This window comes from Myodes glareolus, chromosome 12 (genome assembly GCF_982192425.1).
Source record: "Myodes glareolus chromosome 12, mMyoGla1.1, whole genome shotgun sequence".
NCBI lineage: Eukaryota > Metazoa > Chordata > Mammalia > Rodentia > Cricetidae > Myodes > Myodes glareolus.
The window spans coordinates 79,474,285-79,495,220 of record NC_142037.1 but is presented as its reverse complement, the minus strand read 5'-3'; the positions used below and the strand labels follow the sequence as shown (position 1 = coordinate 79,495,220).

The 20,936-nt window shown below is 44.8% G+C and overlaps 1 long non-coding RNA gene across 1 annotated transcript; it reads right to left on the bottom strand.

Annotated features, from left to right (window-relative positions):
• Positions 1-222: 222 nt before the first annotated feature.
• LOC125392051 (uncharacterized) lies at positions 223-20,552 on the bottom strand. The gene is made up of 2 exons (XR_007229379.3): positions 20,363-20,552; positions 223-565 (listed from the first exon to the last, which is right to left on the bottom strand). It is a non-coding gene; the product is annotated as an uncharacterized LOC125392051 (long non-coding RNA).
• Positions 20,553-20,936: the final 384 nt, after the last annotated feature.

The window sequence follows — 20,936 nt, the reverse complement described above, 5'->3', positions numbered from 1 at the left end:
CCCTTCATTTAAATGTGATGATATTCAACCCTGCAAGGGACTCCAGCTACCAGTGAGAAACAGATAGAGGTTCGCATCCTCTTACGCTCACTCCCAAAGGCTGCGGTTCTCTGGTGGTAGGAGACAGTGAGTCCTGGTAGAGAAAAATGAAAGAAAACACACACACGAAGGGGAAACTTTAATGAAAGTGATGACAGTCATATTCATAAGTGCAGTTGAGCAGAGATTAATAATGGTAGAATTTATTGAAAGAAAAGCCAATTCAATAGAATGAATGAAAATGATCTTTGAGGGTGACTCTGTCAGAGCACAGTGAGAAAAAACGAAGCTGGTCCCAAACTCCAAAGTCTCGTTTTCATCACGGACAACATAAATCTTTGGATTTATGAATACCTCCTCAAATAAACCGTGCAACTTTTCCAGCTGGTATACTCTGTGATGAATCAACTGCTTTAATCTCCTAAAATTAGTCTCCGGTGTGCTGTTTGGCTCTCTGGCTCTTCTTTCTTCCTCTTTCTGAGATGGATCCCATCTTAATCTGTTGGAGAATAGCCGTTTATGGCCCCTATAGGTGGCAGATGAGAAAAAGAGTCACTCAAAGTCGACGATGACCAGAAAAATTGACTCGAGTTTAGCTGTCAACAAGCCTGGGGCCCCTGGCGGCTTCCCCAGGTGTCACAGACAAGAGATGGAAACATCTGTCCTCAGGGACTCCGCCTGTCTGCCGCTCCTCAGGAGCTGGAGGTGCTGCCTTACCCCACATCTTCAAAGAAATGTAGAAGAACACACCATCAAAGTCACGCAGTAAGCATTAAAGAAAACAACCTGGAGACATCTCGAGATGAATTTGAAAATTGGTCCATTCTTCAGTAATCCTAAATGTAATAATAACCACCCACCACAGCGATGCTAACAACACAAGACAGTCTGTGTGTACCTTTCATCTAAGCTCAAAGACAGTAATGGCCTGGGATAGGATTCCATCCTCGGTAGCTTTATGGGAGAATCCACACAATTACAACTCCGTAATGATGCCGTGATAACATTAATAATACCTTGTGTTTACACAATGCCTATCTCTGGGAAACCCAAGCAGCTGAGAGATGCTGATCTACTTAAATGCCAGGTCTCAGGCATGCAGGTCTAGGGCGGGTATTTTCCATTTAAATGCTATTTCGGAAATGATGGGAATACTGACATCGCCTACCTTCCTTCCTCCTAGGTATCTGTGAACATAAAGAAAAAGAAGATTGTCTAGATGTAAATCTTCAGCTACACAGAAGAACAATGTTAATAGCAGAACATAATAATACCACTCAGATCTCTGTCCATCTGATATACTTGTCTTCCAAACGATGGGTTTAATTCCCATCCTGTCCTTTCTCCCTGAGAGATTTTCACACAGCTCAGCCAGTGAAACGAAGCTGGCAAAGTTGCTGGAGGAGAGACAGTCTTTAGCATGGTCCCTCCAGTTGGCCTAGGGCACAATTTTAACCTTCCTGGGGCTGGTTCTCCAAAGATTTCACAGGGTTGGTTTAGAAAACCTTTAGTCATTTGAAGTGGATTTTTTTAAGGCTGTACTTCCAGAGATCCTGAGTTCAATTCCCAGCAACTACATGGCGTCTTGCAACCATCTGTAATGAGATCCGATGCCCTCTTTTGGCCTGAAGGCAGAACACTGTATACATAATAAATAAAAACAAATCTTAAGAAAAGCATACCTTTGACTCGGAGACATGGAAATAAGAGTATTTTTTAAAAATAGCAGTGGGACAAGTTTGGATTCAGCATGGGAGGATCTCAGAGCAAATAGAATAGCTAAATGGAAAGACGTTTCCTTAAAGTAAAATTCCTTATATAGATGAATTCATTGTGGGCAGAGTTACATAGGACCACCCTCCATGGATTACTAGATATTTAATGAATTCATTGTGGGCAGAGTTACATAGGACCACCCTCCATGGATTACTAGATACTTAATTAAATTACAATACTTTAATTTTACAACAATCTCAAATATTCAGTAGCAGTCACAGTTTTAATCATGGTTTACTATCATATTATTTACTTATTCTCTTATTTTTCACCCTAGTAAGAAATCATAGTGAACACTAAATAAATATTTCATACTGAGTAAGTGAATGAAGAGGCAGAAATACAGTAAAGTGGTTGGAAACTCAAGTTTTCCATGAGAAAGTCTGAGCTGGAGTCAAGACCACTCCGTTTGCTAGTCTTACACAGCAAAGCAAACCCAGTAAACTCTTGGAGCCCCAGTCTCAGATCTGTGTAAGGGGAAGAGCATCTATCAGACGCACCCGAGTAGTAACCGGAAGCCATGTAGGTAAATTTGTTAACCTAAACTCTTGACAACCAAAATCACACCGTAGTTTGGCCCCATCTTTAAGGTCAGTCAGGTACCTCTGCCGTGCACAGCCTCACCAAGAGAAGCTTCACTTCCTGTAACCCTGAGATACCTCTTTGCTGTTGCTGTGGCCAGCGGTGCTGGGCTAAGGACAAAGGGAAAAGCCGCCAGGAAGCATGCCCAGTGTGCAAGGGTTTCCTCTTTTGACCCCCTCGCCTACTACAACCCTTGGTATCCTTGGGAGACCCCTCCAATCCTCTCAGCTATCTTAACTCCCTGGGCTACCCCGGCCCTCGAGAACTTTGGGTGGAACCTTCCCCCCACCCCAACCAATCCTCTGGGCTATCTTAGCTCCCTCATCTACCATGACCCTCAAGATCACCCCACCCCGAGCCAATCCTCTCTGCTTAGTACCCACATTAAGGCTCAGTTAGGGAACCAGTGAATGTGCTTCCAATACTCCTACTTTCTGCATCGCGTGCCTCCATATTTACCCTCCTGCTTCAGTTTGGCTAGAGTAGAATCTCCCTTTAAGGCCATTTGAGGATAGAACAAGAAGATCTTAGGCCACAGTGGCCGGAAAACCACTGTGTGTCCCTGGCTGCGGAGGGGCGAGGTGCGTCTACCCAGAGATGTCTCACCTCCCCCTCACCAATGCGCTGGGCCAATCTGTGAACTGTGGCACAGAAGATGATCCTAGGAGACTCGGGGAGAATGCAGATGAGGCAGGATCTCTGCTTTGTCAGGACGGGGGCATGCTGGGCAGATTTCCAGACCTTGTACAGCCATTTAACAAATCCACTCCTGGCGGAGAGCTGTGAGCTGGTTGGAACCGGTAAGGAGACTGGAGTTTGCAGTAGACTGTGAGCTGCTGCCGGGGAGGCGCTGCAGCGGGGGAGGCGCTGCAGCTGGCTGAGACCCTCTTGTTCTCTTCCGATATTTCACATGGTTCAGAATACGCATGCCTTTAAACTTGACATGTTAACCTCTCCAACCTCAGTTTCTTCAGCTGCAAGAGTGATAACCTCACTTACAGGAGTGCAATGGATCACGTGGGATACGGCACATACAGACACATAGGATCACCATCCTCAGAAGAAAGTTCACAGTACGCATTGCTGGCCACAGGGTCCCACCCCTCACCCGTCAGCATGCAGCTTTCCACACAGAGGGGCAATTTCCACTGGATCAGTCTTTCCCTTCACCAAATTCTCTCTCTCGAGTAGTCTTCCCCATTCACACTTTTGACATTTGTTGCTTGTGGAACAATGGGCAAGGAACACACAACTTAACAGGCTTCCATCTTAGTTGAGGCGTTACGGCATACACATGTAAAGGATAACATACACGTGTAAAGGATAACATACACATGTAAAGGATAACATACACGTGTAAAGGATAACTAACCAACATTGGCTGAGAAAGTCCAGATGTAAAAATCTCCTTTTCAGATAATACATCCAGGTGGATTTATTTAGACACATAGGAAATATTCATACTTCTGGGAGGGCTCACTTTAAGTACACTTATTAGTTATGCAAATGAAAGTCAGCTAGACACAGTCCTGCAAAGGAAGACGTTATAGGCTTGCTTTTGCCTACTGACAAAGCATCCAAGATCCCTTCTCAGGAGGCAGAAGAGATGGAACATTTGCTAGCTCCCTAAGTGCTTTGTGGGGGCAGTCTGTTCTTCGCTAGCAGAGAATTGAGTCGAGCTGAGTACCCCCAGCACAGCGTACCTCTTTTGGCAGCAGTAGGCGAAAGAGTGGGTGTAAATTGAGTTTTGGGCATTAAAGCAAGATGAAAGCTGACTTTGGCCCAGGTTCTAAGTGTCAGAGAGTGGCTAGGGTCCAGTACCCTGGTGGGAAAGGCCCTCTTGAGATCTGGCACGGCAAGAAGTGAGTCATGATGCAGGGGTGCCTGTCCAACTGGTGTCACCAGTGACCCTGGCAGACATACCATAAGGGGCCACTTAGTTTGAGCCGTACTAGATGAGTGATATGTGCCAGTCTCCATGTTAGTATAAAATACATAATGATTAGATGGAAGATAGGTGGGTGAATGGTAGATAGATAGATAGATAGATAGATAATGATGATGATGATGATGAAGATAGATAGATAGGTAGATAGATAGATAATGATGATGATGATGATGAAGAAGAAGATAGATAGATAGATAGATAGATAGATAGATAGATAGATAGATAGATAGGTAGGTAGGTAGATAGATAGATAATGATGATGATGATGATGAAGATAGATAGATAGATAGATAGATAGATAGAGATGATGATGATGATGATGAAGATAGATAGATAGATAGATAGATAAATAGATAGATAGATAATGATGATGATGATGAAGAAGATAGATAGATAGATAGATAGATAGATAGGTAGATAATGATGATGATGATGATGATGAAGATAGATAGATAGATAGATAGATAGAGATGATGATGATGAAGATAGATAGATAGATAAATAGATAGATAGATAATGATGATGATGATGATGATGATGATGAAGATAGATAGATAGATAGATAGATAGATAGATAGATAGATAGATAGATAGATAGACAGACAGACTGATAGATTGGACAAGAATTGGCAGGAACAGAAAATACGGATTTCTGCATACCAGTGTAAATGTTTCATTCATAATATGAAAAGAGATATTGTGACAAGGGCTTTTCATTTGGGGAAAATACCAAGGTTCTTGCTTAGTTATATAAGTAGATGTCTTGGATGGACAGTGTAACATCCTTCTTTGTACACCTGATCTAAATACAGAGTTAGACTTGCTAATGTCTAGGTTTTGCAGTTGAATTTCAATGATGACTCCAAAGAGTCATCCACATATATATCTGGATTAAAAATGTGTTTTACTTTTAAAGCTATTTACTCAAAGTTATGTTAGGTCATGATGACATTGAATTTTCATAAGGTATGTGGAAGGCTTTCGTCTTTTGTCAGTTTTTTGTCTTTTTCTTTTGGAGATTTTTGGTTTTTTATTTTTTTTTATTTGTATGTTTGGTTTGGTCTGGTTGTTGTTTTGTTTGTTTTTGAGATGTTTTCTCTGTGTAGCCCTGGCTGTCCTGGAACTTGCTCTGTAGACCAAGTTGGCCTCCAACTCAGAAATCCGCCTACCTCTGCCTCCCACCTGTTGGGATTAAAGGCGCGCTCCACCACTGCCCGGCTTCCGTCAGTTTTTATATCTGTCTTATCCATGTCAGGATAGCTGATGTGGGAACGTCTTTAAGGGAAAAACTTAACATACATAGACAAAAGGATGTCCTTAGAATGGTAGCTTTTTATCTGCTCCAAATTAACGCATGAATCTAGACGGCAGTCATCACGGTTAGCAATGTCACAGGGAAGGAATGAGCAGACACCGTAGCAGGGTGTGATGAAGGGCTTCATCCACCAAGCCCTCTCTCTGGTCCCATATACGCCTGAAGAAGGATGTGAGATGGGGTAGGTGGGGGCAGACTGACTGGGGGAGTCTCTAAAGCTTCTAATGTGGGGTTAGCAATGAAAGCAAAGTACAAGAGTGTATTGTTTCTTTATTGCTGCTGTCTGTTGTCTGCTTTTCTATTTGGTTGTTGGCTTTACTACTTATTCATAAATCTATATATTCTAGATACTGTTTTCTCTTTCACAGGAGTAGGTAAAAAGACATAGCAGAACTGAATAAAGAGCCAGATGCAGCCTCACATTTACATAAAAACTAGATTGGAAATCACCTGAAAACAAAGAGTTAAAGTACAGCCTAGACGGAATACACTCAGAATTATAGATGCATAGAACGTTCCTTCTGATGGTCAGCAGCCCATGGACATTTCTCTAAAAAGATCAAAATTTAGTTCCTAAAGTAAGTCCTACAAAATATTAAAAAAGGTAAAATAATTTCTTTTATTTTTATAAGACTGAAAGGAAATGAAGCTTGATTCAGTCACAGGAAAAGCTACAGCTAATGTTCAAGTTCATGGAGATTGAGCAGTGCATTCTTGAACAACCAGTGGGTCATTGAAGAAAACATGGAAGGATTTTTAAAATTCCTAGAATCAAATGAAAACAAAAGCACAGTTTTCTAGAACCTTTGGGACACAGCAAAAGCAGGTCTAACATGGGAGCTTGTAGTCATGCATTTTTAAAAATCATAGAAGATACAAAAAATATTATACTGATCTATCTCAAGGTTTTAGAAAATCCTAATTAGGCAAGGTGGTGGTGGCACAATCCTTTAACCCCAGCACTCAGGAGGCAGAAGCAGGCAGATCTCTGAGTTTGAGACCAAGCTGGTCTACAGAGTGAGTTCCAGGACAGGCTCCAAAGCTACAGAGAAACCAATACAAACAACAACAACAAAAACAAAAACAAAACAAAAGCAAAGAAAATCCAGGTTAGTGCACAAGAAGAAATTTCAAAATAGGACAGAAATGAATTAAAGAGAGATCAATGCAAAGTATCAATCAAGTTCATTTCTAAGTCAATCACTCAAAAGACCAGCAGAATTTTAAAATCAATCAACTATTTCCAAATATTGTCTAGAAAATTAAATGTTTTAAAAAATAACACTGGCCTAGAGAGATGGATCAGCAGGTAAGAGTATAAAGTGACAGGGGAGGCTTCTCAATCTCTGGCCTCCACGTGTGCTCATATACACACTCACACACGCTCTCTCACACACTCTCACACACTCACACACTCTTTCTCACTCTCTATCACACATTCTCACACACACTTTCTCACATACTCACCTCTCTCTCTCTATCACACACACTCACATACACACACTCTCACACATACCTCTCTCTCTCTATCACACACACACACACTCACACATACTCTCACACACTCTCACACATACTCACCTCTCTCTCTCTATCACACACACTCACATACACACACTCTCACACATACCTCTCTCTCTCTATCACACACACACACTCACACACACTCTCACACACTCTCACACATACTCACCTCTCTCTCTCTATCACACACACTCACATACACACACTCTCACACATACCTCTCTCTCTCTATCACACACACACACACTCACATACACTCTCACACACTCTCACACATACTCACCTCTCTCTCTATCACACACTCTCACACATACTCACCTCTCTCTCTCTATCACACACACACTCACACACACACACTCTCACACATACTCACCTCTATCACACACACTCACACACACTCTCACACACACACACACTCTCACACATACCTCTCTCTCTCTCTATCACACACACACACTCACACACAAAGGGGATAACCCCATAAGATAACACACACACACACACACACACACACACACACACACACAAAGGGGATAACAAGTCATCTTTGTGTACAAGATCCCAGGGCTTAACTAGTGTCTGTAGTGATGTAGGATGCTGCTAGGTCTATGCACACAGCATTTAGCTTCCATGGTCAATAGATTTAAAAATCTTTGTGTCAGAAGCTATGACCTTTAGAAAATGGTATGAGTGAGGATTGGGTATGTGTTTTTAAGTCATACTGGACCTACGAACATTAAATTTAGAGGCAAATGCAGAAGTTTAGAAGTGGACAATCTCTGACACCCGAATGGCTGGCCGGTCCATCCACGTGTAAGGAGGAGCTGGAGTTTCTCAACGAACAACTGAAGATCTGAGAATGTCGGATCTCGATGATCCGCACCTCAGATGGTCAAAGGGTTTACTGCTTGAATCGACTCTTTTAGAGTGGACATCACATGGGCAGCCAAGCGGCCCACGTTCTCTCTTTCTCTACACTTAGACCTCAAACACATCTTGCTTTTTCTTTTTTGTTTTAATTTCATTCTTCAGACTGGGTCTCACGGTGTGGCCCAGCCTGGTCTCAAACTCTCAATCCCCCTGCCTCAGTCTGCTAAGTGCTGAGATTACAGGTGTGTTCCAACATTCCTGGTTCTCTCCCTTCTCGTTTTTTCCCTCCTGTGGGTCCTTTGTCTCGTCTGACTGCAGGGTCACCTGCCTTCCCAGGCTTCCTGCTTCTGGATTCTCTCTAAAGACATTCTTATTCACTGCAGGATTTTTACCTCTTCTGCTACTGGGAAGCAGAAGGAAGGGCGAAATCAGCACAATATAGGAAGGATCTTGCAGTGTGCACCTACTACCTGCTAAGAAGAAAACCAAGTGGCAGCAGAACTTACAGTATTGGGTGAAGTCGTAAGCAGCAGAGATGAGTGTGCATTGAATAGAGGTTGCTCACCGTGTGTAACAACCCCAGGCGTGGGCTATTGGCTCCTTTGCTCTGTAGCGAAATTGTGCCGTCTACAATAGCAGCCCAGCAAAAAGCTGTAGAGGTCATTGAATTCAACCCTAACTGTCTGTGCTTTATGGAGGGGAGCCTTACAGACACATGGATGGAGATCTGCCCGTACTTTGATTTCCCTTTCTCTGCACCAGTCTTTCCCATCAGCAACAGATCAGCCCATGAGCAGGTGAGATGACTTAGTGTGGGGCTATTCAATATCTATGAGACTCTCCCGGTAAGGTCTTGTCATCATCTAATCTTTAGCACTATTAATCTGTTTCTTTCCCGATTAACCTCCGTTTGATTTATCTCTTACAAATATCAGCAGGTATTTTCTTCCATTCAACCTTGTTCGGTGTCCAGCCCACAGAAGTCTGAGGTTTTGTTTTTTTTTTTTTTTATCTTAGCCTATCTCCTGCATCTCAGGTTGTTGTTGGTCTAACTTCCTTATCATGTCAAGTGTTAATCTTTTTTTAGTGATTGCCAAGTTAAAGTGCCTTGGAAAAAGATGAATACCCTGGCCTGTCATTTCAAAGTCCACACACAGCCAAGTCCTCCTTGTCCTGTAGACACAGCTCTACTGAAAATGGAAAGAACACAAATAAAGCTTCCAGGGTCACAGAAGCCTTCTGACCCATAGGAAGACTGCAGAATAAAAAAGGAATGCCTGAATATTTCCTTCAGAGATCTACAGATAATTATTCCATACCTGGGATAAGAAGTTATGATAGTATTTTCAAGAGCTTACAGTAAGCTAGATGTCATCCTAATCATGTTATGTAAATTTATTTAATTTAATCCTATGTGTTAAGAGAGATCTTTGTCCCTATTCATCCAGGGGAATGTGGAAAATCAATGCAATTAATTTACCTGCTCAAACCAAGTGAGTAAATACGGATCCATGACTTGGTAAGTCAGTCCAATCTCCTAACGTCTGCCAATCCCCACTTCTACAGGGCTTGTGGGAATTGGCTTCCAGTCACACCTTGTATTTGGAAAGAGCATCTTCAGAGACCATGACCTCCAGACCCCTGAAGAGACCATAGTTTTAGATCTAATAAATGTGTGTGACAGGGTTGGCTCTAACTTTGGTGGAACAGGGAGTCCTGGTTTGCTGTGCTTCACACATAGAACCGCACCATCATCCGTCTTGGGTTACTTGGACTCACGCACTTGTCAGAACCCTGTGTCAGCATGAAACAAGGCTACAAAGCAACCCCCCTTTTCCCCTTGGTGGACAATTTCTCTAAGGAATCTAACTATCAGGAGATGCTCCTGCGAACTCCTCAGACAATGGCCATGTTAGCCCTGGCGGGCCACAAAGGATTGTTTCCAAATCAATTAGAGTGGCACATTTTGTTTATTTCCCTCTCCTTTGAATACTGTGTCTTCAGGTGTGATTTCAGCCTCTTTGTCTGTCTGTCTGTCTGTCTGTCTCTCCATGAACACCTGCTCCATGCTTCGTTTTCCTTCTTTATCCTATTAAAGAGCATCACCGCCTGCTACCTTGCAGAAGCCAGAAACTTCTTACACCAAGTATCAGACCCAACCCTAAAACGGAATCCTGTAGCTCTGTCTGAGATGCAGGCTTTGGAATGGGTCTTCTGCCCTCCAGTTTTGCGGCCTTCTGATCAAGCAGGGATCGTGTCCATGCTGAATCCTTCTCACAGCCTCTGAGATCACCCGTGTTCAGCCATCTTGTTTGTGTCCCTAGACACTCCTCTGAGTCCAGATTTAACCTTGTCATTATTCTACTTAATCAGCGTGAGTATCCTCCTATGAACATGATACCCCAAAAAATGATGTGGCACATGACTTTGGTCACCATCTAGTTATGAACTATATTTCAAAAGACATTCATTTTTATGTGTGTGAATGTTTCACGTGCTTGTGTATTTGTGCCCTGTATCCTTGCCTGGTACCCTCAGAGGCCGGAAGAGGCCACTGGATCTCCTGGAACAGGACTTTCAGAAAGTTACAGATCACTATGTTGGTGCTAGATGCTGAGCCTGGGTCCCCTGCAGGCACAGTCAGCGCTCTCCACCACGGAGCCATCTCCCGGTATCCTTGAGCCGTGTGTTACTCCAGGCCACGCCTCCCAGTTTCCTTCCAGGAAACCCTGGTCATCTCCACCACGTGTTCGCATGCCATCATTCACGGACAGTGCCGATCACGTGATACCGTTGAGGGGCCTTCATCTCTCATTTCTAAACTGTGTATACAACACGAAAGATGGGACCCCATCTTTTCTGATGTATCATCTCCACCCACCAAGCAGGGGACTTGTTACGTAGAAAGTACCAAACTTAGATTGCTTCACGCTCTGCTTCGGATATGAAACATCGCCCACGGGACTGCGCTCTGTAAGACTCGTATTTAGCGGTTGGTGCTGTTTTGGAAGGTGCTGGAAATCTTAGTATATGAGGTCTAGCTAGAAAAGGTCCTGTCTACCGTGAAGTAAGAGGCTCCTTCACTACGAACTCCTGCCGCCACGATATTCTGCCCGTGTTCGTGGAGGCCCAGCACCAACGGACTGAGCCCTCAGATATAAACCTTACCTTTCATTGCTCCCTTTGCTATCTCTGTCACAGTGTCAGAGAACTGACTAAGACACCCAAGAAACCAGTAAAGGTACTGGCATCTAATTTCATGTTAGATGCCTGGAAAAAACTGTTTCTGTTTCTCTCTCTCTCTCTCTCTCTCTCTCTCTCTCTCTCTCTCTGTGTGTGTGTGTGTGTGTGTGTGTGTGTGTGTGATATGAATGTGTTATAGTAAGGGCTCAGGTAGCACTACCTACAGATCACACATATGTGTTATAGTAAGGGCTCAGTTAACATTTTCTACAGATCACGCACATGTGTTACAGTAATGGCTCAGTTAACATTTCCTACAGATCACGCATATGTGTTATAGTAAGGGCTCAGGTAACACTTCATACAGTGAGAATGACTTCATATCCCAGGTTACTTTCTATGACTGTGATTAAAAAAAAATATGACCAAAATCAGTTTGGGTAAGAAAGGGCGTATTGGGCTTACACATTGCAATCACACTGCATCACTAAGGATCCTCGGGGCAGGAACAGAGGATTAGAGGCAGGAACCATGGAGGAACGCTGCTTACCGGTCAGGTCCTCAGCATTCACTAGGCTTGACCTTTAGGCAGCCCTGGACCACCAGGAGCGGCACTGCCCCAGAGGGTTGGGCCATCCACATCAGTCACTAATCAAAACCACACTCCAGAGACTTGCCTACAGGCCAGGGTTTTCAGCTGAGTTTCCCTTTTCCCAGATGACTCCAGTTTATATCAAGTTAAAAAACTAACTAGCACCCTAAGTAGTTTATCAACCAGTTTTGAGAGCAAAAAGATCTCTTATCAGTTAAGCACGACAAGGCATTAGATTAAAGCGGAATTTTTCGGTCAAACCCAGATACCCGTTACACCAATCAGCTTTCCATCTTCTGACAAGACGCTTGGCAAAAACACCTGAAAAAGAGGAAGCATTTCTTTTGGCTCCATCTGCGTTTTAGACCATAGCGAGGCGCCAAGGTGAGACACATGTGGCCAAGCAGAGCTGCTCACTCCATGGCAAGCAGAAACAGAAGAGACCCAAGATGCCAGGGTCCCACTGTGCCCTCCAAGGGTATTTCCTAATGACCAACGCCCTCCAACGGGGACCCACCTGTTGAAGTTACTGTCACCTCCCAACCGTATCACTAGCTGGGAAGCGCACACTGAACTCCTGCGGTTCTTGGAAACACCTATGACCTGAAGCACAGCACTGCACACACTGTCAGATGATGCTGACCTGAAACACAGCACTGCACACACTGTCAGATGATGCTGACCTGAAGCACATCACTGCACACACTGTCAGGTGATGCTGACCTGAAGCACAGCACTGCACACACTGTCAGATGATGCTGACCTGAAGCACAGCACTGCACACACTGTCAGATGATGCTGACCTGAAGCACAGCACTGCACACACTGTCAGGTGATGCTGACAGTGAGGATGGTGTGAGCCGTAAGTCTCATCACAGCGCTGGACGGACCAGCTAGCTCTAGTCCAAGTCTGAATTCGGACACAGCTCTTCCTGTCCCCGCATTATTCTTGTTCTCAGTATTTCTTACCAAGAATCCCCAACCATCAGCTGTTACATTATGCCAGGGGGAAGCACAAGCAGAAATGATGAGGGTTATGTACGATTATGTTGAATCAAGTTCCTCACCCTCTTCCAGAGCCACATTTAATAAACTGCAACATTTGCAGAACCCTGCTGATGCATCTTTTCGCTCACAAAACAAAATGTCTAAACTTTAGTTTGGCCTGGGGCGCCTTCATTGTCTCTTTGTCTACATCTCTTTTTGAAAAGAAAAACTATGATGGGAAACTAAATATAGAGGGAAATTCCCAACCACAGGCTGGAACTTGCTGGGAACAGCTTTATCCAACTTGCAACCTTGTAGGAACACTTCAAGAAAACGACAGCAACCCTTCGTACTATGATTTAGTTAGCACCTCCTGCCCAGGACAGAGCTAGGATAGATTCAAGACACGGTCCCTCAGGGAGTTGTCAATGTTGTCTGAAACACAAACAGAGCATTTATAAAACCACATGAGGCTGTGTACAAAGAGAACTGTGTTGCAAGAAAGTTTAGAAGCCGACTCTCCAGGAAAGCCGGGGCACGGCAAGCCCAGCAGCTTAACGATGACTGGCTGACTGGCGTCTGCGAAGCTGGGAAGGAGACGGGGAGTCAGCGGGTGAGAAAATGGTACGAGATAAAACAGGGAAGTAGGAAGCGACGCCAAAAATGAACTTGCCGTCTTAGAATTGACAAAACAGGAACTCCTAGACTGCTAAAGGGATCAGATGGCAGGAGAGTCTGAGGCACGTGGGACTCCACTCTGGGTTTATTCAGCGCTTAGCAGGCCTGCCAGTCCAATCCTACAGGATGTCATCGTTTTAAAACAGGCAACAGCGTGAGTTGAGATTATTGCCATTCCTCACTGACCCCCCTTTTCTCTATGCAGGAAGTGTGGCAGGAGGAGAAACCACTCAAACTTCAGCACAAACTATAAGGTCCTCTTGTCCCAGAATGCTCACTACAGACCAGCCATTTGAAACTTGACCCCCAGGTCTTTAAGTATTAACAAGATAAGAATTACAAAGACGTTGGTTTTCCGTATAAGCTAGGAAATGTCTCGTGTGTGAACCTCTCTCAGTTCTGGCAGCAAAGGCCAGTGTGTTTCTGCAAGGCTCTTCCCTGGCAGCAACTCATTGGCATTTATTACTTGGCATCCTCCCTCAACCACATATTATTGCTTAATTAAAGTGCTTCTTTTAATAGATCAATAGGCCTGCTTTTAGGAGCTGCCATAATGACACCTATACTTTTATTCAGAGTGGCGAGAGGGAGTCGGGAGGGATGATGTGCAGGGACTCCCGGCTAAAGCCGAGGGAGAACCGCGTGCTACGACATGCCGTTCTGTGTCTGCCTCCACGGAACACAAATCTCTGCTGTTTGAAACAGAAAGAGAAGTCTCAGCCAATTCAAACTAATGCCCTGGCTCTTGCTTCTGGAGTGGGTGGGGGTTTACACGAGGCCCTTTCCTGCCGCTCCTGCACACACAGCGTGAACCCCCGAGTTTGGGGCCCTACTGGGTTGCAGCCAAGAGGCTTGGTAGAGGCCAAGGCAGGGTGTGAGAAGGTGGCAGGGGAAGAGGGGCGAGGCTGCACACATGCCATTCCCTTCTCCGACAACCTCCATGCCAGTCCTCTTCCTGGAAGCATCACTCTCCCTCCCCTCCACTGATTCCTAGAAAAAGCATCACACTGAGAACACAACTTCCACCGAAAGCCTGCCTCCAAAATATAGACTCTGTCTCAAGTAAAAGAACATAACTTTGAAACTTTGCAGAAAATCTTGGAAGACAGGAGAATCTTCTGAAACTTTTGCAGAGCCCGGATTACAAACCTGTCCTTATCATCTCTCTGAAGAACAATGGGAAAGTGAAAATCACCCATTGGCAGAGGCTCTAGCAAGTGACGACCCTGTGCAGGGGCTCTGAGAGTCTATGCACCCCATTTTGTGGGACATCCAGGGCCTTCGTGGAGAATTGAGTTCAGAACTGATTGGAGTGCCAACAAGTGCCCACAACATAGCCTCACCCTGGAGAAAGTCCCAGGCATCTGAGACATGTCTCCTCCTCATTGGCAGTGGCCATAAAAAAGCTTATTCTGACACACGCCTTGTTCTGCCCTGTTCCAGGCGGCAAACTTGAGTTACAAAGGAAGCCTGCCCTGCCAGACAGGACTCTTTCCTGATGAAAGCTGATTTCTACAGGAAGGTTTAAAGAAGTGTGTGTGTGTGTGTGTGTGTGTGTGTGTGTGTGTGTGTGTGCACTCATGTGTGTAGTGTTTATGTGTGTATATATGTGTGTGCACATGTGTGCTCAGATGTATATATACGTTCATGTGCGTATGTATGTTCTGTGTATGCGTGTATGCACATGTGTATGATAGTGTGTGTATACCCATGCACAGGTACATATTTAGGGACCTCAGGTGTCAGTCAGGAGCCATCCACCTTATTTTTGGAGACAGTTTCTCTCTAGCCTGGAGCTCACCCAGGAGACATCAATGAACTCCAGCGATCCCCCTGCCTCAGCCTGCCCAGGCAGGGCGAGGCTGATAACTGTCTGCCATCATAGCAGGGTTTTCCTACATGGGTTCGGGTTGGTCAGACGTTGTCCCCATGCTTGCCCAGCAAGCACTGTGCCAAGAATTTTCTCCCCAGCTCTGAGAGACTTAGCTTTTGATCTTCCAGTTTTAAGGAGGTCTGCTTTGATTGCATCTTAAACCCTCCCCAACATCCTTGTCCTCTGGCCTCAGAGTATTTAAAAGCAATGCCCTGTCTCCTTATCAGTGTGCAATCGGCAACAAAAATGCTTCATAGGAAAAGAAGCCAGGTGCGGAGACACAGCCCCAAGTGACTTCATCCCTCCATGGGATGAGCTGGTTCCTGTGACTCAGCCTGAACAAAGCAACCCTGGCTACTGGGGGGGAATAAATTAGGCTTCAGGACACCTGCCTCGCCCAGAGAGACGGCAACACCATGCAGTTCACAGCAACACCCTGCCACACAGCTTCAGAGGCCTGTAGGCCAGTCAGGGTTCATTCCAGGCCACTGTTCTAAATCCAGGTGGCAGTTGCTAGTGGTGACCTACATGGGTATATACTCAATCTTTATACACCCTGTTGCATCGCTGGCCTTGTTCTGCCTATTACATGAGTGAGAAAACCAAGGCTTAGCAAGGGCAGTCAGCTTCCTCAAGACCAAAGTGCTCTGTGGTACCACAGCTACCACCAAACCTCATTCCTGCATCACCGGGTCCTTCCCGGCTTGGGCTCCCCATCCAAGGACGGCTAGCCTTTCCTGTGGCCAGGAGACCACCGAGAAAAGCGCTGTGTTGATCCCTCTGCAGCAATACCAACTTATATTCCAGATGGTATAATAAAGTCAAATGTCCCGCTACGAGGTACATTTTGGGTGTCCCATGGACAGATCTAATGGACTGTTTCTTCACAGAGAACACATTTTCAGTCCTAGCAAACAAACACGTGATGTTCATTAGCAAGCCAGCCCTGGCCTGAGAACGGAGAATTGAAAGACTTTTGTTTTGTTTTGCTTTCTCTGGGTTTGTTGTCGTCGTTGTTGTATTTTATTTTACCTGGAATGCATAGAGGATGCTAGTACAAGCATAGTACAGAGTCAGCTACTCAAAGAAAACCAAAAAGTCAATATTAAAAAAAAGGATCAGATGAAATTCACCTTTCTCAGTAGGAACCCCTCTTCCAACCATTTTTAGTCTTCTTCTAAAATACATAGCCCCTCCCCCAGCTCAGCTCGTCTAGTTCCTCTGAGGGAGCAGTAAGAGGTCTCAGCAGGTTCAGGTGCTTCTGCCAAGTCTGAAGACTTGAGTTCAGTCCCTGGGACCACAGGAGGGAGAGAAGTGGGCCATGGTGTGTGCATGTGAGCACACACAGGTGCTGTTTGCTTGTTTCTTGGGCTCAAGACCCTGTCATTGAAGAAAGAAGATAAAAACCCATCTGATATGTTAAAGAAGAGCAGGTTACGTGGCCCATGTTCTTTTAGGTATCAACTTTTCTGTGCTCTAAACCTGAACGGGACAGGACAAATTCTAGGGACAGCTGCTGCAAGGAGTGTGCTGCTGTACGGAGGTGTGCAGACAAGAACACTGGAAACGAGTGGCCAGCTTGCACATGCATGTACACCATTGCATACACAGGTACAGGGACACACACATATCCACACATGCACACGTGTTCACAGGCCCCTTAGTAGTCTTGATGCTCCACCGTTTCCTTAAGATTGCATTTCAGTCTCCAGTCAGGACCCAAGCATTTCCAAGAAGGAACGGAAAAGCTGGCTGGTACAAAAAGGAGCTAAAGCAACCTCAGTGAGAGACTAAGCTGGGGAGTGTATCTAATAATTGCCTGGGTTCAGCGTTTCTCCGCGATAAATGAGTAAACTTTAAATGGATCTCTGAGATGTGCTATCACAGACATTGCCGTGGGCGAGTTTTATCCACCGATGAAACAGCGAGGCCCAGCCAGATAAGATGATAGAGGAGGTACTATCGGGCGGCAGCCTGGTAATTACAACTCTCTATTTGGGCTCTGTAGTGATGCTGCATGTGATAAGCAGAGAATAATGAAGAAACTGAGTGGCGATAATGCAGAAGCTAAACGGTGGAAAATAGCCTATCATAGCCCACAGCCCTCTGAGCGCCACGGGGACTTTGAACTATCTTTTCCAGTTCTCATCCAAAGGGGAAAAAAATACTTTCTCTTTCTTCTTCCTCCGCTAAATTTATGTCTGGCAGGACAAAAGAAAACAGAGAAAGGAATCAAGGGTGTGTGAAGAGAATTTGACCTTTGCAAACAGCTCTGAAGGTCACAGTGTAATTATTCTAAAATAATCCTATCCTGTAATCTTGTCCACACTCATAAAAGATACAAGAACTCTTCCTCAGTGTGATTTGACACAGTTTTGTTGGGGATCATGGTTAATAAAAGGTCAAGTAAAGTCTTTCTAATTATAGCCCTTCGAAGAAGGCCGGGGTGGAGGAGTGCTCCAGCCATCAGTACTATCCAGCCAGACCTTGATGAAGGCAGAAGACAGGCCAAGAGACTGTCCATCCCCAGGAGGCGCACAGAGTCCTGTGGCTGGGGCTTTAGGTCCGGAGTCTTAGAACAAGGTAATGTGGGCAGCACTTGGCGTGTTTTACCCCGGGTCTTCAGTCATTTAATGCAGTGCCGGTCCGACCTTTCACATGGGACCGAGTGTAACTCCATCTTGTTTGTTTGTTATACTTGAAATCATCCTGAACTTCACAATGAACGGAATCAAAGGGGAAAACGTGTGTGTGTGTGTGTGTGTGTGTGTGTGTGTGTGTGTGTGTGTGTGTGTATTTGTGCGAGCGTATGGCAGTCTTTCTGAAAGTGTCCTGCATCACTTAGCACTTGTCCTCAAGGCTCTCCGTGTCACAGATGGGTCAGACCTTAGTGAAAAGTTCTTCCAGGGTAAACAGTCAAGTGACATTGCATTCCAATGCCATCTTGACCACAGGACTCACCAGGATGAGAGATGGAAATAATCCTCATGCTAAAGGCACCTTAAAACTTGCGGCATTCAGATTAAAACATTAGAGTTATTGAAGTAATTTTTGAGATGAAATCCACACCCCATAAAATTCACATTTCAGGGAATACTACTCAGGACTTGTTAGTTTATTTCCAATGTCATGCAATTGTAACCAGATTAAACTGAAGACTAATCAGTCACCCTGCAATGACACCCCAGCCCCATCAACAGTCATTCCTATTCCCTGCCCATTCCCAACCCCTTGAGAGCTTGGCACTTGCTAATCTACTTTCTATTCAATGAATTAACCTATTCTGAACATTTTCTTTAAAGGGAATCACACGTGGCTTGGGAGTTTGACTTCTTTCACCTAGCGTGCTTTCAAGGTCTGGGCTAGGTTACAGAGCATACTTTGTTACATTTAAGGGATAAGCAATATTTCATTGTGGACACATAGCACATGTGTACGCCTTCATCAGATGATTGACCCTTTGGGTTCTCATGGTCTTGCTATGATGCATGAAGCTGTCCTGAGCATTTATTTCTCTGTGTGCCATTAGGACCAGACTTAGCGGTAGAATAGCTGGTTGTTGGGGGTCTCTCTCTAGCACACTTTCAGCATTGCTGATCATCTGAGAATGCCATGTACACTTTTTTCTGAGGAAAATTCTCAAACTCTTTTCTGACCCTTCCCAACAGGAATGTTTAGGACCCCAATTCTCTATGTCATCACCCACAGTCTGAGTTCAAACCCTGACTCTACAACTTCTTAGGCAATCTTTTTAATTCCCTAGGTCATAGTTTCCTCATCTGTGAGGTGTGGAGATAAAAACAGCAATTACTTCACCAAACTGTTGTGAAAATTAAATTGTTGAATGCATAGGTGCTCAGTAAGACGCCTCTCGGTCCCTGTGCCAAACACTTGAGACAATCAACCTAAAAGCCAATTGACTATTCCTTTCAGCTTGGGTCAAGGCAAAGCATCATGCTTACCTCATGGCATCCAGAAAATAAGAGAGACAGGAGGAGACTGTGTTCCCTACAGTTCCTTCCTGGGTTCGTCCCCAGTGTCATAATTTCCTTCTACTAAGACCTAGCACCTGAAGGTCTTACTATGTCTCAAAGCACCACAGTCTGGCCCACTAACTGTAGCACAAATAATAAAAACCCAGAGACAGAAATTGGGATTCAAGCTGAAGATCAGAAAAAGCAAAGTGGCCAGCCTCTTGAGAGACCTTTTACCTCTGCCAGAGCTTCAGACCGAAAGGGTGAAATTCTGTCTCCGCGTCCTCAGACTGAGACCGCACTGAACTCCTGCCTTATATTTCCCTCTAGTGCTGGTGTTAAAGGCGTGTCATCCCAAGTGCTGGGATCAAAGATCTGAGCTCTGTTTCTGTTTTAGACTGATTCACTCTCGTGCAGCCCACGGTGGCCTTGAGTCCTGGGTTTAAAGGTGTGTGCCACCACTCCCTAGCCTCTGTGGCTGACTAGCGTGGCTGCTGGGATTAAAGGCATGTGCCAACATTGCCTGGCCTGTTTGGCAGACAAGTGTGGCTAGCTTTGCACTCTGATCTTCAGGTAAGCTTTATTTATTAAAACACAAATAAATTATCACTATAAACCACCGCATATATGAGCCTTTGGAGGGAATCCAAAAAGCAAACTAGAGCAGGAACCTGTATTTAGGAAAGAAGCCCTCTTCCAGAGGACCTGAGTTCAATTCCCAGCACTCATAAGATGGCTCACAACATCTGTAACTCCAGTCCCAGGTGATCTGGTGCCTTCTTTTGACTTCCTCTGGCACCCAGCATGCATGTGGTGTACAGATATACATGAAGGCAGAGCACCAATGCACACAAACCTTTTAGAATAGAGAGGGTAGCATCACTATTGAATGTTAGGCATGGAAGTTTGCTAGCTGTATGTAAGAGAGGCAGGAAAAGACACAGCTCTCAATGTTCCCTTCAAAGGTATGACCTTATTCTCAACCACACGGATTTCAAGAACTAGACAGGAAACTTGCAACCTGTGTTTCCTGTTGTCTTCATGGCTTGCATTGACGTCTTCACAGAACACAGTCTGCTCCAAGTACAGACACAGTTAGTTAAGAACTTCTGGTTCTTCCTCTCCGCCCCATCTCCTCCACTACGGGGAGCAGATAGCTCATTTGTCCAGCATAGTATTTGGCTCACTGTGGACCCAGAGCCAGAGGCTGAAGACTGAAACTCCAGAACCAGAAGCCCAAGGCTGTGCTTCTTCTGTGATGTTGTCTGTGTTAAGTGTTTGGTCACAGCAATGCGTGTAACTGAGAATGCTCCAGTAACTAGAGGTCTCCTTCCCCATTGTTACATATGCAATAATTATGAAGCTTCCTCTGGTTTTCACTCCCCCAAAGGTCCTGTACCCCAGGCCTCTTCATTCTGCAGCTAAAAAGATCCTCCCAGCCAGCATTCTCTAAGTGTCCAGCTGATATTTAGGGCATTTTATTCCCACTGGAAATGGTCTAAGTTCATGGTCGCGACATTCAAAACTCCCATGCTCCAGCCACTTGACCTCTCTAGTTTCTCCAAGTACCCAATATTTCTTACAATATTTTGATG